This window comes from Balaenoptera acutorostrata, chromosome 9 (genome assembly GCF_949987535.1).
Source record: "Balaenoptera acutorostrata chromosome 9, mBalAcu1.1, whole genome shotgun sequence".
Classification (NCBI taxonomy): domain Eukaryota; kingdom Metazoa; phylum Chordata; class Mammalia; order Artiodactyla; family Balaenopteridae; genus Balaenoptera; species Balaenoptera acutorostrata.
Window position 1 is genome coordinate 35,986,019 of NC_080072.1, and position 22,720 is coordinate 36,008,738.

The following is a 22,720-nucleotide window of genomic DNA, read 5'->3' on the forward strand; positions in this document are numbered from 1 at the left end:
GGTTACTAGCACTTAGGGTCAAACAATTCTTTGTTGTGTGGTATCGTCCCAAGTATTGCAGGGCATTCAGCATCCATGCTACCTGGCCTTTAAGTGCAAGGAGGTTCTCAGCCATCATGATAATCAAAATTTGCCCTAAAACATTTCTAAATGACCCTTGATGGAGGGTACCAAATCTCACGGAGAATAAATGTAGCTATAATGTTATGCAAATTCACAGAGCATTTTTTTTCCGGTATATTAAAGACTCTGAGAATAATTCCTTTTAAAAAACAGTTTTTATTCAATTCAGCATGCCCTAAATAAATATAGATCTTCCCATCTTTTCCCCTTCACTCCCCAGCTTCCCACCCTCACCTTTTGTGGTTTTTTTTTTAGAACACCAAGTGAAATCCCATGAAATACCTTTTGAAAAATACTGCTTTAGCAAAAAAGGCCAGGAGGGGAATATTTGAATGTGAAGAGATACTAATGATCATCTAATACATGGCACCCACTATTCACCCCATGAGCTAGTGGCCAACTTGGCCCTGGAGACTTTTAGAATTTATCTATCTATCTATCTATCATCTATCTATCTATGTATCTATCTATCTATCGTCTAGCTATCATCTATCATCTATCTATCTATCTGCCACACCACGTGGCCTGTGAGATCTTAGTTCTTCCACCTGGAATTGAACCTGGGCCACCACAGTGAAAGCGCCTAGATCTAACCACTGGACCTACAGGGAATTCCCTAAAATTTTTGTTTTAAATGTGATTATCACTCATGATCACTTGAGCCATTGGGACCTAACCATCTATTTCTCTGTGAGACCAGTTCCCCAGCAATCAGGCTAACTGGCTTAGATCAGTGAGTCATTTTATTTGATGCTGATAGTAATTCATTATGCAATTTGAGCTATTCAGGTTTCATTTCACTAATAACTTCATCACAAAACAAGAGGGATCCTTGTGAAAGATTTCCTGCTAAAAGGAAAATAGATGTGATATGGCCTTCCTATGCACTTTACTTGTATTTGGGTCATGGATAATTCTCATATACCAACTGTGGACCCTTTAACTCACCTGTTTTCAATTAAAAATATTAAACTAGGTGTGCATAGATGTCTAATTATGTAGTAGTCAAAGAAAAAAATGTATTTTCCTATATTTCAAGCTCTGTGTTTTGCCAATGTAAGAAAACAGCCCAGAAAATGGTCATTGGCAAAGATGTGATTTGGACCTAGAAATCCTCACTCCCAGCCCATAATCTTTATGCTGCTCCTTTTTGTTATCTCTTAATAAAGGAACTGCTGAGATGTGGGAAGAGAAGTAATTGCAATGTGCAATGAGAGGTGGATGAAGGAAAGAAATTGAGCTTGAATTGGAGGGTCCTATAACAGAAAGTTCTCAGAAAACCATTATTTAACTGTTCCAGTGCTAAAAAAAAAAAGAAAAAAAAAAGTAAAAAACCAAACCGAACCCAAAAACTCATTTTATGCCAAATATATAAGCAAAGTAAACTTAACGACTGCTTTGGTGAACCCTTAATGCCTGAAGTCTCTGTTATCAAAGAGCTGTGAGCCCAGATAGCAGGTTCAAGTTTCTTGGGGGCATATAATAACAGATCAAATAAAGCTTTGCTTTTTTCTTTTTTTGTCCAAATGCAGTTTAAAAGGAGGTTTAAGTTTCCTAAATGCCAGCCTGTCTTTTGCAGGTCTTGATAAGATTATATGGTCTTTTCTTGAAAGACCTCAAATATTCCTTTCATCCCTTTCTCAGTCACACACAGTACATTTTTTCTTCTGCTATTTGACTGATAAGGTTTTCTGGGTACTGCTCTCTCTCTTGCTGTAGCTGTAGAAATGAGTTCAGAAATGAGACAGTGACTCTAAACTATTCTTTTTGATAGTTTTTCTTCATTAAAAAACTATATGTACTATTCTCATGCTTAAAACTCCAAATGATAGGAGCTGTCTCATAAGCAGCTAAGTCCTGAATTACAGTTTACTTAGCATACTTTCCCCAGGCATATTAGCTCTTTTTATGTCAAAATAACAAAAATAGTTAGCTTGAAAGGGTTTGAGGTGTGAGAATGTGGAACAATCAATGGTGGTTTTTAGAGAAAGTGGCTTTTGAATTATGTATCAAAGCAGAATTCCAAGACTCAAATACCTGGTAGAATTGGAGCACAAAACAATAATGAGTGAAATTGGCCAAATATCCAAAAACTAACCACTCATGCCTGTTGATAATAAGCAACTGACATTAGGTCAATGTGGATTAGGTCACAGGGAATCCTGGTAACTGGCAAACTACAGTGGGTACGCTTCATCTGGGGGAATATTAGCTCACTGTTGGCAACCTTTCACGGGAAACTAAATCTAGGTTTTAAATATTGGCAACCACTTCATGAAAACATTAAGTGGATGAACATATCAAAGAAAATGGACTGAGTCTCACTGGTTCTTGGCTTTAATAGACTTAGTCCTATCTTCACATCTCTGCACTTTTGAACTAGAATCTTCCAGTAGCAGGCACCATTCAGATGCCTTTCCTCTCTCTGGAGCTGGTTTTCAGTGTACAGATATCATAAGTGTTTTTAGCTTCTGATTCTAACAGTTAAAAGAACCAGCAGGGGGAACCCACAGACTTTGCAACTTAAAACTAAAGGAAGAGATTTTTTTAAAAAAAATTTATACATAGAACAACTTTAAAGCAATTTTGAGGACCAGCAACTACCTTGCAGCTTTCTGGCTACCAATTTGAATTGTATATTACATACCGACCCTTGTTTAAATATTGTTATGCCAATCATCAGTTACATAATTGGAAACATTGAATGCAAAGTCTTTTCTGGAAATTTGGTCAGCACATGAAACGCGGCTTAAATGCTGAAAGTAATTCCCTCATTTGGATTTGTCTGAGTGCTGCCTCAGTTGAGCAAGTGGGTGATGTGTCCTGTCATATTCATATTGACACAAAATGGACTGATATTAACCAATGTTATATTATCATGATCTCGCTATGAGTGGAGCATTGTATTATGCACCATGGTGTTGCAAAATTTTATACTATTGATTCTCTGCCTTCAGAGAATGTTAGGAATGTTTGGCTAATTCTAAAAGCACGCGCACAGGTGCACACACACACACAGAAAGAGAGAGAAATGGCTAGATTAGTATGGTCTAGCCTATGGAGAAGCCTTATATAGGATTGTTGTAAGCAATTACTTAACTTTTATCTTGTAATGGCATATGTAAAAAATGATAATACTTGTGGGTCTGGTTGATAAAACCAGATGATAAACTTAATGGGTCTGGTTGTATAAAAGATGAACAACTCTGGCTTCCCCAGGCCATACCTGGCCATGAAGAAGGCTGTGGGTATGAGTATCTGGGCAGACCCTCAGTCCACTGGTGGCATGGCAGAGTGCTATGAAATACTGGTTTGGGGTCCTCTGCTATAGGCTGGTAAAGAGAAAGGTGATAAAAATAGAGCCAACTTTGGGGATGGCTTCCCTTTTAATTTTTACTTTTTCCTAATGTTGATTTAGTTATTTCCTGTTAGCATTTATCAAAAAAATTAAATCCTTTGTCATTTTTTCTTCACTTAGAAAATACAGGATAAAATTAAAGATTTGGTTTTCCAGAAATGTTCTCCTCTTTTCTAAGTTCTAAGAATGATGCCTCTTATCTTTAGAAAAGATGAAATCCTTTCCCATGTATGCATTCATCCTACTGCAAGAGCTGGTTTGGCTCATTCACTTTTGGTTGTACTATTGTCATAGAGGAAGAGAGAGATCAGCAAGCAGAGAAAAAGAGAATAAGGTCACTGTTGACATTATTATTATTTCTAAATGAAAGCCTAATGAATACCCCTCTGTGCCATCCACCTCCATATTAAGTTTTTTTTTTTTTAATGGCTGCTACTATTTTGGAATAGAATAATGTTGAGTTAAAATCAAGCATATTGAAGTCTAATGATAGTTATTAGTGAACTGAGAGGGGAATGAAAATTTTCGTCTTTATGCAGAACAGCATTAAATGATCACATTTTTGCACAGTGGCTGTCCTTTGTTTCTCTCCTTCATAGCTAATCAAGTTGGATTACACCTATTAAACAAATGTGCTTTCACACTTTGTCCCAGCCACAACTTTCTGTAAACAAAATTAGAGGTAGAAAGGTGAAGAACCTCTCTTTCCCTCAATATGGGAAGTAAAAAGGTAGAATTTTGGATTTTCTATGTTTAGCACAAGTTGCCAAGAATTCTAGTTACATATTAGTTTGAATTTAAAAGGGTGAGATAAAGCCTCTTAGGACAAGGGCAACATTACTGTAACTAGTTTTTCTTCATCATCTCCTAGCTCTTTCACTCCTCTCCCAAACTACATCTGTGAATATGCTATGGTATTGAGAAGGGGATTATATTAGCTAGAAGGAACTTAAAAATTGTTTTAATTTTAAAAATGATAAAATCTTTAAGAATACTTTCAGTCTGAGTTAGCCAGGACCTAAGAAGATACTGCTTAACTCATAAGTGTGTGGAATGCTGTAAAACCAATATAATTTTCCAATAGCCTCCCAAGCAAATGGTGGCTGCCGGTCTTTAGAATACCTCCAGGAATCTAGAGCTTATAGGTCCCAGGGTAAGAGGTCCTCATTGTTGTAACAAAGACTCCTGAGCAGTTTTCTGTGCTCTGTTTCAAATTTTATTTGAGCAAAACCTTTCCCAATGGCCCCTAAACCACTCTCTCTATGAGGTCAGGATATTTGCATTCCAGAAGAGAGCTCTACCTCATTTACTCTCCATTGGACTATTTATGTTAGCTCTCCTCAAACTCCTCACTTGAAGAATTATTGCTTATTTCTCTTGGGTCATCAGTCAGAACAGATTCACAGCAAGATTTTATAACTCCTGAATTAAAGGAGAAAGCAGTCATCATAGGACTGATTGAAAAAACAAGTATAAGTACCGATTGTAGATAAATAAGAAAGCAGTAAATAAAACCTTTCCTGGGTAAGTTGAGGGCCATTTGAGATATTTGAGTCTGTGGGGAGGAAGGGTGAGAGGTAAATGAATCTCAGCTTAGCCTCTCTACCAACCCATGTAATAATTCCCAACTTGTGATCCACAAGGCAGCAATGTAGGTGTTGTCTACTTTCCTCCAAATATTTTTTAAAGCCTAGTAAAAAATTGCACATGTTTTTCTGTAATGATACCCTATAGGTTAAAAACAAAAACTTAAGTTTTGGCCTGGAAGTCTACCTGCTGAGTCATTTAGGATGTCTGTTATCTGTGGCAGGTTAAAAGCCCTGACTGGCTATTTTTGGTATTGATTACAATGGCTCATGAAGAAATAAAAAATTCAAGAACTTATCAGTGATAGAAAGGCTGAGGAGTCCTTCACAGTATAATAGTGTTAATAAAACAACAAGAATTTATATAGTGCACTTAAATTTTTGTGAATTATCTCATTTGTGTATTCCAACAGCTCCAATTAAGTAGGTACAGTAGAATGAACACTGAACACCAGAGAACTGAAATCATTTTCCAAAGATGAAACAGATACTGCTTCTCTGACCACTATCACCACAACTTGGTACCATCCCTCTCTGGAAGGTACTATATTATTCCCATAGCAATGTGGTTACAAGTGTAGACTTCGAACAAAGATTGCTGTGTTTCAGGTTCTGACTCTAACCCATATTAGCTGTGATTCTGGGAAAGTTACTTAATCTTATTTTCTACACCTCAGTTTTCTCAGCTTTTTTTCTTTTTTTAATGTCAGATTACATGGGAATAAGAAAATTATCTAGCTTGGGGGTTGTTGTGATGATTATTGAGTTAATAGATATAAGTAGTTAGAAGAGGGCCTGGAATAGTAAGTATTCAATAATGTTAGCTATTGTTACTATTTCAGATAAGAAGATTGATTTTCAGAGCCCGAGATCCACAACTCTTACATGGTAGATCCTGTACTTTGGTCCAGGTCTGTGTAACAATAAAACTCCTATTCAAACTCAAGTTTTCCTATACAGGCTTCTATGTTCTAACATATAATTCAATTAGAGAATAATTGGATATTGTTAAGCTATTTGTTGCTGAAGGTATGTGAGATAGAAATTCAGAGAAAGTCGTGTCTGTTTAGTATGTTTAGTATGAGTGAGGGTATCAAGGAAGCCTTCATGAAAAGAATAGATGTCTGATAGGTATGGAGAGGTCAGAACCTATTCCAGGTTGGGGGACTAGCAGAGCAAAGGCATAGGGAAAACAAACTTGGCGGTTATGAGGACAGAGGGAGACTAGCCTCCTGAAACTCCATTCTTGTCTTTATAGAAAAGCAGAATAAAATTAAATAAATAAAAGATTCCCTCCAACTAGAGGGAATCTTCAACATCAGGCAGAATAATATGGAATTAATGTGATAGATAATAGGAAGTCATTATAGATGATCCAATATGGGATTAAATTGATTAAAATAGTGTTTCAGAAAGATTAATCTGGCAAAGAAGTAATGAAACCAATTAGAAGATCGCTGCAATAATGTAGGCATGGGATGACAAGGGCTTAGACTTCAGTGAAGGTGGGGATATGGAGAGAAAAGGATAAACTTAAAATTATAGGACATGATTACCTACTGAGTAGAGGGGATTAGAAAAAAAAAAGAGTCAAAATGACTTGAGGCCTGATGTCAGAAAATGAATGTCAGGACAGATGTGATTTGCAAATCTTCTATGTTTAGTTTGCATGGCACTTTTTAAAAAATGGGTAATTTTGAATAAACAATGACTTTCCAGCTACTTTGCAAGATTTGGAAGGTCTGGTAATGCTGGTCCTGAATTTCTACAGGGTCAGCATTAGAGCAGAGTACTGGCAGCCCAATTAAAATGAGTTACGTGCTCTGAACTTTATCATATCCTCCATATGCCACACTTCTCAAACTTGTTTAGACCATGTGAGCATTTGATTTCCTGACCCCTGCTTTAGGACTTTTGGCCTTGATGGTTGGAATAATGATGGGGATAATATTGATGATGATAAGATATGAATGGTTTGTAAGAACTCACCTTTCTCAACATCCATGTTTAGATTCCTCTTTCTCTCCTGCTACCATGTCTGGAATTTATAATACTGATCTACTTTTTCAGATATCTCAAGTATGGGATTAGGCAATAGCTATTTAAACCCATACTAATTTTATATGTATTTATCAGAACAAACTTTGTTTTAATCTCACTTGATCCTAGCAAGCACTTCATGAACTATTTCCCCTCTTTTCTAGATAAGAAAATGAGAATAAAAAGTAGACTGGTTCACGGCAAAAAATTAGCAGATCACAAAGACAACAGGTCATAGACTTGTCATAGGATGTAATAATTATTGAGAAATTGTTTTAAATTTACTTACGATGAATTTATTTACTTGACACACATTTACTGATCATCTAAAAGGTGCCAAGCACTGTGCTAATGCTTATAAACACTTACAGTGTTTTCTGGTACATAGTAAGAACTCAACAACTACTTGTTATCATTGTATTATATTAATCTGAGACTACTCAGAAATTAAAACAACACAATGATAATGGTGTGGGAAAGAAGAGACAAAGGAATACAAAATGAGTGATTACAAGATTGAATGAGAAAATGTATGTCAAGAATCTAGCATATAGTTTTGTATTTAGAAGACAATTATTTTTAGTTCTGGCTGAGCCACCCTCATCCTTTGGCCTATATATTTAAAAGGCAAATATTATATGGGGGAAATATAGAATTCCTTAGATTTATTGAGTGGGGGGTTGTTGGGGAAGTGTGGGGAAGAGTTATAGACACATTTTTCATATGATTCTCAGACTTCTTAACTATTTCTTTGGTAAAGTCCTTTCAAAATCATAGAATGTGATGTTAGGGGGTACTTGGTTCATATTATCAAGAGTTAGTTGATGGTATCAGACTTGGAGTAATTAAGTGACTTTCTCAAGGTCACATAGCTCATTAGTGGCATAGCTAGGAATAGAATCCAAGACTCCTGAGTCACAAACCATGGTTTCTTCAGTTAATTCACATTTCTTAACAATGTATATACCAAATCCTAAATTCCCTGTCATGCTTTTAAAAATTTTTACCAAAGGAAAGGAAATGAAGGAAAGTTAAAGTCTCTATTGCACATCATCTAGAAAATTCAACTTTGATCGACTTAGTCCTCTAAGGACTTGGCATTTTTTCCCATCTGAAATGCAAGTGCAGCCTGGAATGCTAATCTGAGCACTGACTTTTGTGTTGATGGTGAAGATGACTTATTAATACCACTGTTCTTAGAACATACTCTGGGAAAATGAAATTGTGAAGGATCACAGTCTTTAGTGCTTTGTTTTCACAGCTGAAATAAAGTTGGAAAATTCCAAACAAACTTTCCTCCTTCTAGTCCCATCATAAGAAAATTTTAAAGAAACATTTAGGGGATAATAATACACTGAGTTTGCTCTTTAGTGCCTGCCAAGGAAAAAAAGAAGAAAGAATATTCTTTGAGAAGACTGTTGAACATGGCAAAAGGATTAGAATTATTCTGCAAGTTTTCAGAGGGCAGTGAATTAAAGTTATTTACCTTACCATAAGTAAGAAGTGTCTTGTGAGCTCCAAAGCTCTAAGCACAGTGCTTAGGAAACAGTAGGTATCCAGTAATATTTGCTGATTTTTGCTTCCAGTATGCCTGAGCTTATCTCTGTCTTAGCACTTTTCATCCTATATTGCCTTTAACGTTACTGTGCCTCAGTATATGCTATAAGCTACTTGAAGTTAGGGACTTTATCTTGTTCATTATTATATCTATAGACCTAACACAGAACATGTCACATATTTTCATTGAATAAGTATTGTGGAAAGAAAGAAGGAAAGAAAAATAGAGGAAGGAGAGAGGAAGGAAGTAATTACATCATAGTTATCCAAAAATTGAATGAAGTACTTTACAACAGAGTTTTGCAATCCTGGTTCAATGACCATTTACTGGAGTTGTTGTAGAGCTAGACTGAAATTTCTTTGGGTGATAAAATCTGCCAGGTTGTATAATCATACAGTGTTTGAAAAGCTATATATGTCTTTAAAAATTTCAATTATTTAGAAATTCCGTTCAAAATGTGGTATTTACTTGCCTCCTAAATTGTAAAGCTGTTATTTAATTGTCATAACATAGCTAATGAAAGCCTTGGCCTTGGATTTAGATGCATCTTTGACAAACATGGCACTTTAATTCTGAAACAGAAATGCTCCATTAGGCTTATAGTTTTGTAACTACAGAAAGAAGACATTAAGTTATCCTTGCTACAAAAAAGGAACACTGAATTTGCTAGAACTACTTTTAATTATGTTAAATTGAAGCAAAATTTGATCCTGACAATCTGTAATTATGTCTACATTATATCTGCCATAGAAGACTTCTAGGGAAAGAGAATATTCTCTAATTTGTAACACAGTCATTTAGTACATGTCTTAAACTCACTTCAAGCTCATTTCAAGGTAATGCTAAATTTCATTGTAATTTCTTCCTTATCAGAAACATATAAAAAAGTAGAGGTGATGGTTGTCATTATGAAAAGATTATGACACTGTGTTGTCAGTGGAAGTAGAGAAGAGTAAGGGTCTTTCACAAATGACCCTGAGCAATGTCATTGTGTGTGGTTTCTTCCTCTGATATGCTCAGTCTACTCCAGCTTTGCCTGGAGTGACTCAAGCCAGTTTGTGAGCAAAATATTTTGTTACACCTCACCAGGAAATTCAAAATCAGTGTATATGATTCATGTTTGACATTACCTCTGAGAAAAATGAGCAGACACAGTAATTCATTTGCTACCGTTCTATTCAACAGTCAGTTGATAAATGACCTTGTCACTCCAACTTCTTTGATTTAATGTGTGCATCATAATGGTATGGACTTTACCAAAGCTAACTCCTACAGTTGTTTCTTCAGACTCATGATTTTTTCTGATAAGGAAGGAAGGAGGAAGGAAGGAAGGAAGGAAGGGAAAGGAAGAAAAGAAGAAAGGAAGGAAAAGAAGGAAAGAAGGAAAGAAAGGGGAGGGAGGAGAGAGAGTGAGAGAGGAAGAAGCAAATGAAGAGACAGATAAGGAGAAGAGAAAAGTAAAAGAAGAAAGGGCAAAGAGAACAGGCTAAAGCAAGAAAAGAAGAAAGCAAGAAAAAAGAAAAGAGGAAAGATAAGATGATTATTTTAAATTTCTTCTAGAGTTATTAACTTCAGTGGCTGTATGACCTCATCAAAGATCTGATTCCTTTCCATCACTTTGTCTTCTTAGCTTGTCCTCTCAAGTTGACTAACCTCATGGTGTCAAGATAGCCGCCACAGCTCCAGGTGTCACTTCCAGTTGACAGTATCTCAGAGGGATAACTTTCCAAACCTCCCTACTGATATTAAAGTCCATCATTATTTACCCCTTGAACTTGGAACACGTTTAGATTTCTCTAAAACATATGGCTACCTGATAATTGAATAAAATCAGTTTATTTTAACAAGGAAAAAAGGGAGCAATGGTTGTTGGATAGGAGAACAGGGTTGTTTTCCCTGAGTTCTGACACACGGATGCTTTAATATGCACCCCAGGAATAGATAAGCCTTGAAGGTGAGAGGATACTTCAATCATCTTGACAGGGCACTCTTTCTCCTGGCTAGTGCTGGAAGGACATGGGCAAATATCAGTCATATCTTCCTGACTTTTATTTTTCTATGTTTTCATCACTGCTTAATGTTATTATACTTGACATTATTTCTTTAGTTATGTTAATAACCGAAATTAAGTTACACTCTCGTCTTGCTGCCATGGAATCTATATTTTTCTCTGTATATTGACATTCTTTACTGCTCTTAACCATGTAGTTATTTTATAGTTTTAACTCTCAGAAAGTAATACCATATTTCACTTACTTTAAGACCCTTCACTATTGCCTTTCCTTCCCCATGTATTACCTATAGCATGAACACTTCAGTTCTTATGAATCCTGAAAAGCAAGATAGAGCTTTTGCTAGGTAAACTTATATCAGTGTTTCTCAGTCATATAGCCGTGACACTCTCATTTTGTTTGTTTGTTTGTTTGTTTTTTGAGTGGACTGTTATATGTTTTAGAGGATAAGAATGAAATCTTAAAACAAACAAAAACTTTGTGATCCATTAGCCTATTTCTAGGTAGGTAGGATTATTTCTTTAAAACTTGTAGCATATTTAAATTAATTGAGCGCTAATTATGTTTCCATAAAGTTATGACAATTATAATTAAGATGGATTTATTGCAAAATGATGACATGCAAAATGCCAAGAAAGGTGTCAAAGTTGAATAGCAATATTATTGTTTCATTAGCAACCTCTCCTGACTTCCTTTTTCACCCTGGCAAGGGACCTTAACCTATCCTTTTTTTTTTTTTTTTTTTTTAATTGAAGACACTCTTCTATTCGCTTTTTTAAAATTTATTTATTTATTTATTTATTTATGGCTGTGTTGGGTCTTCGTTTCTGTGTGAGGGCTTTCTCTAGTTGCGGCAAGTGGGGGCCACTCTTCATCGCGGTGAGCGGGCCTCTCACTATTGCGGCCTCTCTTGTTGCGGAGCACAGGCTCCAGACGCGCAGGCTCAGCAATTGTGGCTCACGGGCCTAGTCGCTCCGTGGCATGTGGGATCTTCCCAGACCAGGGCTCGAACCTGTGTCCCCTGCATTGGCAGGCAGATTCTCAACCACTGTGCTACCAGGGAAGCCCCTAACCTATCCTTTTGAATGGCCTGGAAATTCTATTACATTTTGCCATGACTGGATCAGAGTACACCAGGTAATTGGAATTCTGAGAAAAGTCACATAACAATAAGTACTGACAAGCTTAAAGCACAAGTGCTTCCTTTTCCTCTCTCATATCCAAAGCAGATGTCATATTTGACTGTAACACTTGATTCATTAACTTTGTAAATACCTCTGAATGCTTTGATAGTCTAGATATGCACTATCCAATGCTGTACCCATTTGACACATCTGATTATTTAAATTTAAAATATTAACAACTTTTTGAGGTTTTTGACATACAATAAACTGCATATATTTAAAGTTTACAATTTGATAAATTTTGAGATGTGTATACACCTATAAAAGCAGCACAATCAAGAACATATCTATCATTCACCAAAGTTTCTTTGTGCCTATCATACTCCTGAATTCAAACTAAGTTACAAAGCTATAATAATCAAAACGGTATGACATTGGCATAAAAACAAATATATAGATCAACGAAACAATAGAGAGCCCAGAAATAAACCCACCCATATATGGTCAATTAATTTTCAATAAAGGTGCCAAGAATATACATTAGGTAAAGAATAGTTTCTTCAATGAATTGTGCTGGGAAAACTGGAAAGCACATATGAAAGAATGAAACTGAACCCTTATCTTACACCATAAACAAAAACTAAATCAAAATGGATTAAAGACTTGAACCTAAGATTTGAAACCATAAAACTCCTAGAAGAAAATGTAGGAAAGAAGTCCCTTGACATGTCTTGGCAATGATTGTTTTGGATTTGACACCAAAAATGCAACAAAAATAAACAAGTGGGACTACATCAAACTAAAAAGCTTCTGCACAGCAAAAGAAACTATCAACAAAATGAATAGGCAACCTACAGAATGGGAGAAAATATTTGTAAGTTATTTATCTGATAAGGGGTTAGTATCCAAAATGACAAAGTATTCGTACAACTCAATAACAAAAAACCCAAAAAACAAACCAAGAAAATCCTCCAAACCCACCCCCCAATTATCCAATTAAAAATTGAGCAGAAGAGGGGCTTCCCTGGTGGCGCAGTGGTTGAGAATCTGCCTGCCAATGCAGACGACACAGGTTCGAGCCCTGGTCTGGGAAGATCCCACATGCCGCGGAGCAACTAGGCCCGTGAGCCACAACTACTGAGCCTGCGCGTCTGGAGCTTGTGCTCCGCAACAAGAGAGGCCGCGATAGTGAGAGGCCCGCGCATCGCGATGAAGAGTGGCCCCCGCTTGCCACAACTGGAGAAAGCCCTCGCACAGAAGCGAAGACCCAACACAGCCAAAACTAAATAAATAAATAAATAAAAAAAAAAAAAAAAAAAAAAAATTGAGCAGAAGAACTGAATAATAAACCTTTTCCCAAAGAAGACCTACAAATGGCCAACAGATATATGAAAAGGTGTTCAACATCACTAATCATCAGGAAAATGAAAATCAAAACCACAATGAGATACATCTCACACCTGTGAGAACAGCTGCTATCTAAAAGACAAGAGATTACAAGTATTGACAAGAATGTGGAGAAAAGGGAACCCTTGTGCACTGTTGGTGAAAATGTAAATTGGTGCAGCTACTACAAAAAACAGTGAAGGTTCCTCAAAAAATTAAAAATAGAACTACCATATGATTTAGAAATTCCACTTCTGGATGTATATCTGAAGGAAGCCAAATCACTATCCTGAAGTGATATCTGCACCCCCATATTTATTGCAGTGTTATTTGCAATAGCCCAATAGCCAAGATATGGAAATAATTTAAGTGTCTATCAGTGGATGAGTGGATAAAGAAAATGTGATATGTATACTTTTTATATAATAAAATATTCATGTATAAAAAAGGAGGAAATCCTGCCATCTGACACAACATGGATGGACCTTGTGGGCACTATGCAAAATGAAATAAGTCATACAGGGAAAGAGAAATACAGTAGAATCTAAAAGAACAGAACTCGGAGAAAAGAGTAGGTTGGGGGTGTGGAGGATAGGGAAAATGGGTGAAGGTGGTCAAAAGTATAAACTTGCAGGGGAAAAAATAAAGATCAGATATGCTTCCCTTATTCCTGATCTTAGTGGCAAAGCCACTGTGTTTCACTATAAGAATGAAGTTATACGTAGATATTTCATTGATGTGCTTTGTCACATTGAGAAAGATCCTTTCTATTCTTATTTTGCTGAGAATTTATCAGGAGTGAATTTTGAATTTTGACAAATTCTTTTCTGCATATATTGATATAATTGTACCCTTTTGCGGGGACTTGTTTGTTAATATGGTGAATTACATTTTTTTTTTTTTAGTATTAAACCAAACACATTCTTGGTATAAATCCTACTTGGTCATAATGTGTTGTCCATTCTATACGTTGTTGGATTAAACTTGCTGAAAATGTGTTCTGAATTTTTACATCTATGTTCATGAGGGATATTGGTCTATGATTTTGTTTTCTAATATTTTTGTCTGGTTTTGGTACCAGGGTAATTCTAGTCTCATAAAATTAATTATAAGTATTCCCTCCTTTTTAATTTTCTGGAAAAATTTGTGTGCAACTAATATTATTTCATTTTTAAAAGTTTAATATACCAGTGAAGGCACTAGAGTTTGGAGTTTCCTGTGAGGGAAGGATTTTAACTATAAATTAAATTTCTTTAGTAGATATAGGAATATTCTGGTTTTCTGCTGCTTCTTAAGTGAGCTTTGATAGTTTGGGTCTTTCAAGGAATTTGTCCACTTTATTCAAGTTGTCAGATTTAGTGGTGTAAAGTTGTTCATTAAGTTTAGTGTAAAGAAAGTAAAGAACCATACAATTTAAAATTTAGTCTCTCAATCACACTAATGAACACTGAGGACAAATCCTCAATAAGTATATATAGCTAGTTGCTACTGTGCTGGTCAGCACAGGTATAGGACATATCTATTACTTCAGAAGGTTATATTGGAAACCCTGAAGATAGCTATTACCAATTAGTATAAATTGCACTTACGATGAAACTCTTCCCTGTATGTTATTTATTAATTATGGCTCAAGACTGGGAATAGATCAGCTCTAGATAGGAAGTGAGATGTGTCCCCCAAACCAATTCAGTTCTCAGAATGTTTTTACTTTTAATTATATTTTAAATCTGGAGGATAGATATTAAATCCACATATTCCTTGGCTTAGATTTTATTCACTTTTTGGGTAAAGTTTATCAAAGAATACAGTCTTTTCAGCATTCAGAATAGCAGTTCTAGAGTAAAACTGGCCTTGCCTAATTGACTTGATAAAGCCTAGGAGAGAGAGGAAAGTAAATTAAAAATAAATAAATGAAGAAAAAAGAAAAAAAGGAAACCATCAAACTTCTAACTTGTAAATTCTATACTTTGACAAAACCTCTGACTCTGTGAGTGTTAGATCTCTGTAAAGTTCTTTTCACAGAGAATTTTTCTGACTCATTATTTAAAGAAATAATTTGACATGTATTTATACTGAGATATGTTCTAGCTATCCTAAAATCTGCAAATCAGAATTTCCATAGTGGAACCATCACTTGTTATAGGGATTGCTATTTCAGGTGACTATGCTCAGAGCAGAATTTCCTCATTATTTCATTGGCATTTCCAAATGATTTGTTTCAAGTGGCTTGCCCTGTTGATGACTGCGTGTTCTAATTACTCACAGTGAAGCAGAGATAATCAATTATATTTAACATCCTGACCTAAAGAGTAGGTGTTTTTTCAGGACTGGTCATTTTGGAATGGAAAAAAAAAATCTTTATAATTTAGAATTGGTGAGAAACTTTGCTTTTCTTACCTAGAAGAATATCAGAGGCTTCTTTTCTATTCATTTAATTAGCATTGCTTGATAGTTTTCCTTAAAAACCATCCATATTTTCAGACCCAAGAAATTTGTTTTTAACAAGGAAATATTTATTTATTTATTTCCCTTGAGGTTGGTTAATTTAGAGCTTTGATGCAAAATGATCTGGAATTGAAGGTCCTTGGCTATGTTTCTTAATGGAGTTGACGCTCAATTTTTGAGCTCTAAAATTAGTGATTAAACATAGCTCACAAGGACATAGTAAAGAATAGTAACTAAGTGCATGTATCTTCGACAGATTTGTGTATATTAGGTTTACTTAGCAATCTGATCTTGAAAACTTTTATTTATTTATTTATTTATTTTTAAACATCTTTATTGGAGTGTAATTGCTTTACAATGGTGTGTTAGTTTCTGCTTTATAACAAAGTGAATCAGTCATACATATACATATGTTCCCATATCTCTTCCCTCTTGCATCTCCCTCCCTCCCACCCTCCCTATCCCACCCCTCTAGGTGGTCACAAAGCACCGAGCTGACCTCCCTGTGCTATGCGGTTGCTTCTCGCTAGCTATCTATTTTACATTTGGTAGTGTATATATGTCTATGCCACTTTCTCACCCTGTCACATCTTACCCCTCCCCCTCCCCATATCCTCAAGTCCATTCTCTAGTAGGTCTGTGTCTTAATTCCCGTCTTGCCACTAGGTTCTTCGTGACTTTTATTTTCCCTTAGATTCCATATATATGTGTTAGAGTACTGTATTTGTTTTTCTCTTTCTGACTTAATTCACTCTGTATGACAGACTCTAACTCCATCCACCTCATTACAAATACCTCCATTTCATTTCTTTTTATGGCTGAGTAATATTCCGTTGTATATATGTGCCACATCTTCTTTATCCATTCATCCGATGATGGACACTTAGGTTGCTTCCATGTCCTGGCTATTGTAAATAGAGCTGCAATGAACATTGTGGTACATGACTCTTTTTGAATTATGGTTTTCTCAGGTTATATGCCCAGTAGTGGGATTGCTGGGTCATATGGTAGTTCTATTTTTAGTTTTTTAAGGAACCTCCATACTGTTCTCCGTAGTGGCTGTATCAATTTACATTCCCACCAACAGTGCAAGAGGGTTCCCTTTTCTCCACACCCTCTCCAGCATTTATTGTTTGTAGATTTTTTGATGATGGCCATTCTGACCGGTGTGAGATGATATCTCATTGTAGTTTTGATTTGCATTTCTCTAATGATGAATGATGTTGAGCATTCTTTCATGTGTCTGTTGGCAATCTGTATATCTTCTTTGGAGAAATGTCTATTTAGGTCTTCTGCCCATTTTTGGATTGGGTTGTTTGTTTTTTTGTTATTGAGCTGCATGAGCTGCTTGTAAGTCTTGGAGATTAATCCTTTGTCAGTTGCTTCATTTGCAAATATTTTCTCCCCTTCTGAGGGTTGTCTTTTGGTCTTGTTTATGGTTTCCTTTGCTGTGCAAAAGGTTTTAAGTTTCATTAGGTCCCATTTGTTTATTTGTGTTTTTATTTCCATTTCTCTAGGAGCTGGATCAAAAAGGATCTTGCTGTGATGTATGTCATAGAGTGTTCTGCCTATGTTTTCCTCTAAGAGTTTGATAGTGTCTGGCCTTACACTTAGGTCTTTAATCCATTTGGAGTTTATTTTTGTGTATGGTGTCAGGGAGTGTTCTAATTTCATACTTTTACATGTATCTGTCCAATTTTCCCAGCACCACTTATTGAAGAGGCTGTCTTTTCTCCACTGTATATGCTTGCCTCCTTTATCAAAGATAAGGTGACCATATGTGCATGGGTTTATCTCTGGGCTTTCTATCCTGTTCCATTGATCTATATTTCTGTTTTTGTGCCAGTACCAAAGTGTCTTGATTACTGTAGCTTTGTAATATAGTCTGAAGTCAGGGAGCCTGATTCCTCCAGCTTCATTTTTCGTTCTCAAGATTGCTTTGGCTATTCGGGGTCTTTTGTGTTTCCATACAAATTGTGAAATGTTTTGTTCTAGTTCTGTGAAAAATGCCAGTGGTAGTTTGATAGGGATTGCATTGAATGTGTAGATTGCTTTGGGTAGTAGAGTCATTTTCACAATGTTGAGTCTTCCAATCCAAGAACATGGTATATCTCTCCATCTATTTGTATCATCTTTAATTTCTTTCATCAGTGTCTTATAGTTTTCTGCATACAGATCTTTTGTCTCCTTAGGTAGGTTTATTCCTAGATATTTTATTCTTTTTGTTGCAATGGTAAATGGGAGTGTTTTCTTAATTTCACTTTCAGATTTTTCGTCATTAGTGTATAGAAATGCAAGAGATTTCTGTGCATTAATTTTGTATCCTGTTACTTTACCTAATTCATTGATTAGCTCTAGTAGTTTTCTGGTAGCATCTTTGGGATTCTCTATGTATAGTATCATGTCATCTGCAAACAGTGACAGCTTTACTTCTTCTTTTCCGATTTGGATTCCTTTTATTTCTTTGTCTTCTCTGATTGCTGTGGCTAACACTTCCAAAACTATGCTGGATAATAGTGGTGAGAGTGGGCAACCTTGTCTTGTTCCTGATCTTAGTGGAAATGGTTTCAGCTTTTCACCATTGAGGACAGTGTTGGCTGTGGGTTTGTCATATATGGTCTTTATTATGTTGAGGAAAGTTCCCTCTATGCCTACTTTCTGCAGGGCTTTTTATCATAAATGGGTGTTGAATTTTGTCAAAAGCTTTCTCTGCATCTATTGAGATGATCATATGGTTTTTCTCCTTCAATTTGTTAATATGATGTATCACGTTGATTGATTTGCATATATTGAAGAATCCTTGCATTCCTGGGATAAACCCCACTTGATCATGGTGTATGATCCTTTTAATGTGCTGTTGGATTCTGTTTGCTAGTATTTTGTTGAGGAATTTTGCATGTATGTTCATCAGTGATATTGGCCTGTAGTTTTCTTTCTTTGTGACATCTTTGTCTGGTTTTGGTCTCAGGGTGATGGTGGCCTCATACAATGAGTTTGGGAGTGTTCCTTCCTCTGCAATATTTTGGAAGAGTTTGAGAAGGATAGGTGTTAGCTCTTCTCTAAATGTTTGATAGAATTCACCTGTGAAGCCATCTGGTCCTGGGCTTTTGTTTGTTGGAAGGTTTTTAATCACAGTTTCAATTTCAGTGCTTGTGATTGGTCTGTTCATATTTTCTATTTCTTCCTGGTTCAGTCTCGGCAGGTTGTGCATTTCTAAGAATCTGTCCATTTCTTCCAGGTTGTCCATTTTATTGGCATAGAGTTGCTTGTAGTAATCTCTCATGATCGTTTGTATTTCTGCAGTGTCAGTGGTTACTTCTCCTTTTTCATTTCTAATTCTATTGATTTGAGTCTTCTCCCTTTTTCTCTTGATGAGTCTGGCTAATGGTTTATCAATTTTGTTTATCTTCTCAAAGAACCAGCTTTTAGTTTTATTGATCTTCGTTATTGTCTCCTTCATTTCTTTTTCATTTATTTCTGATCTGATCTTTGTGATTTCTTTCCTTCTGCTAGCTTTGGGGTTTTTTTGTTCTTCTTTCTCTAATTGCTTCAGGTGCAAGGTTAGGTTGTTTATTCGCGATGTTTCCTGTTTCTTGATGTAGGCTTGTATTGCTATAAACTTCCCTCTTAGCACTGCTTTTGCTGCATCCCATAGGTTTTGGGTCGTCGTGTCTCCATTGTCATTTGTTTCTAGGTATTTTTTGATTTCCCCTTTGATTTCTTCAGTGATCACTTCGTTATTAAGTAGTGTATTGTGTAGCCTCCATGTGTTTGTATTTTTTACAGATCTTTTCCTGTAATTGATATCTAGTCTCATAGCGTTGTGGTCAGAAAAGATACTTGATACGATTTCAGTTTTCTTAAATTTACCAAGGCTTGATTTGTGACCCAAGATATGATCTATCCTGGAGAATGTTCCATGAGCACTTGAGAAAAATGTGTATTCTGTTGTTTTAGGGTGGAATGTCCTATAAATATCAATTAAGTCCATCTTGTTTAATATATCATTTAAAGCTTGTGTTTCCTTATTTATTTTCATTTTGGATGATCTGTCCATTGGTGAAAGTGGGGTGTTAAAGTCCCCTACTATGATTGTGTTGCTGTCGATTTCCCCTTTTATGGCTGTTAGTATTTGCCTTATGTATTGAGGTGCTCCTATGTTGGGTGCATAAATATTTACAATTGTTATACCTTCCTCTTGGATCGATCCCTTGATCATTATATAGTGCCCTTCTTTGTCTCTTTTAATAGTCTTTATTTTAAAGTCTATTTTGTCTGATATGAGAATTGCTACTCCAGCTTTCTTTTGATTTCCATTTGCATGGAATATCTTTTTCCATCCCCTCACTTTCAGTCTGTATGTGTCCCTAGGTCTGAAGTGGGTCTCTTGTAGACAGCATATACATGGGTCTTGTTTTTGTATCCATTCAGCTAGTGTGTGTCTTTTGGTGGGAGCATTTAATCCATTTACATGTAAGGTAATTATCGATATGTATGTTCCTATTCCCATTTTTTAAAATGTTTTGGGTTTGTTATTGTAGGTGTTTTCCTTCTCTTGTGTTTCTTGCCTAGAGAAGTTCCTTTAGCATTTGTTTTAAAGCTGCTTTGGTGGTGCTGAACTCTCTCAGCTTTTGCTTGTCTGTAAAGGTTTTAATTTCTCCATCAAATCTGAATGAGATCCTTGCTGGGTAGAGTAATCTTGGTTGTAGGTTTTTCCCCTTCATGACTTTAAGTATATCCTGCCACTCCCTTCTGGCTTGCAGAGTTTCTGCTGAAAGATCAGATGTTAACCGTATGGGGATTCCCTTGTGTGTTATTTGTTGTTTTTCCCTTGCTGCTTTTAATATGTTTTCTTTATATTTAATTTTTGATAGTTTGATTAATATGTGTCTTGGCATGTTTCTCCTTGGATTTATCCTGTATGGGACTCTCTGTGCTTCCAGGACTTGATTAACTATTTCCTTTCCCATATTAGGGAAGTTTTCAACTATAATCTCTTCAAATATTTTCTCAGTCCCTTTCTTTTTCTCTTCTTCTTCTGGGACCCCTATAATTCGAATGTTGGTGCATTTAATGTTGTCCCAGAGGTCTCTGAGACTGTCCTCAGTTCTTTTCATTCGTTTTTCTTTATTCTGCTTTGCAGTAGTTATTTCCACCATTTTATCTTCCAGGGCACTTATCCTTTCTTCTGCCTCAGTTATTCTGCTATTGATCCCATCTAGAGTATTTTTAATTTCATTTTTTGTGTTTTTCATCATTGCTTGGTTCTCCTTTAGTTCTTCTACGTCCTTGTTAAATGTTTCTTGCATTTTTTCTATTCTATTTCCAAGATTTTGGATCATCCTTACTATCATTATTCTGAATTCTTTTTCAGGTAGACTACCTATTTTCTCTTCATTTGTTAGGTCTGATGTGTTTTGACCCTGCTCCTTCATCTGCTGTGTGTTTTTCTGTCTTCTCATTTTGCTTATCTTACTGTGTTTGGGGTCTCCTGTTCACAGGCTGCAGGTTCGTAGTTCCCGTTGTTTTTGTTATCTGTCCCAGTGGCTAAGGTTGGTTCAGTGGGTTGTGTAGGCTTCCTGGTGGAGGGAACTAGTGCCTGAGTTCTGGTGGATGAGGCTGGATCTTGTCTTTCTGGTGGGCACGTCCACGTCTGGTGGTGTGTTTTGGGGTGTCTGTGGCCTTATTATGATTTTAGGCAGCTTCTCTGCTAATGGATGGGGCTGTGTTCCTGTCTTGCTAGTTGTTTGGCATAGGGTGTCCAGCACTGTAGCTTGCTGGTCGTTGAGTGAAGCCGGGTCTTGATGTTGAGATGGAGATCTCTGAGAGATTTTCACCATTTGGTATTACGTGGAGCTGGGAGGTCTCTTGTGGACCAGTGTCCTGAAGTTGGCTCTCCCACCTCAGAGGCACAGCCCTGATGCCTGGCTGGAGCACCAAGAGCCTTTCGTCCACACGGCTCAGAGTAAAAGGGAAAAAAAATAGAAAGAAAGAAGGAAAGAGGATATAATATAGTGAAGTAAAATAAAGCTATTATAAAGCAAAGCTATACAGACAAAATCTCACCCAGAAGCATATACATGTACACTCACAAAAAAAGGAAAAGGGGAAAAATTAATATCTCCTGCTCCCAAAGTCCACCTCCTGAATTTGGGATGATTCGTTGTCTATTCAGGTATTCAGGAGATGCAGGCACATCAAGTTGTTTGTGGAGCTTTAATCCGCTGCTTCTGAGGCTGCTGGGAGAGATTTCCCCTTCTCTTCCCTGTTCGCACAGCTCCTGGGGTTCAGCTTTGGATTTGGACCCGCCTCTGCGTGTAGGTCGCCTGAGGGCGTCTGTTCCCCGCCCAGACAGAATGGGGTTAAAGGAGCAGCTGCTTCGGGGGCTCTGGCTCACTCAGGACGGGGGGAGGGAAGGATATGGATGCGGGACGAGCCTGTGGCGGCAGAGGCCGGCGTGATGTTGCACCAGCCCGAGGCGCGCCGTGCGTTCTCCCGGGGAAGTTGTCCCTGGATCACGGGAGCCTGGCCGTGGCGGGCTGCACAGGCTCCCGGGAGGGGAGGTGTGGATAGTGACCTGTGCTCGCACACAGGCTTTTTGGTGGCGGCAGCAGCAGCCTTAGCGTCTCATGCCCATCTCTGGGGTCCATGCTGAAAGCCGCGGCTCGCGCCTGTCTCTGGAGTTCGTTTAGGCGGCGCTCTGAATCCCCTCTCCTTGTGCGCCGCGAAACAAAGAGGCAAGAAAAAGTCTCTTGCCTCTTCGGCAGCTGCAGACTTTTTCCCGGACTCCCTCCTGGCTAGCTGTGGTGCGCTAACCCCTTCAGGCTGTGTTCATGCTGCCAACCCCAGTCCTCTCCCTTCGATCTGACCGAAGCCCGAGCTTCAGTTCCCAGCCCCCGCCCACCCTGGCGGGTGAGCAGACAAGCCTCTCGGGCTGGTGAGTGCTGGTCGGCACCGATCCTCTGTGCTGGAATCTCTCCGCTTTTCCCTCTGCGCCCGTGTTGCTGTGGGGTCCGTGCTGATAGCCGCGGCTCGTGCCCCTCTCTGGAGTTCGTTTAGGCGGCACTCTGAATCCCCTCTCCTCGCGC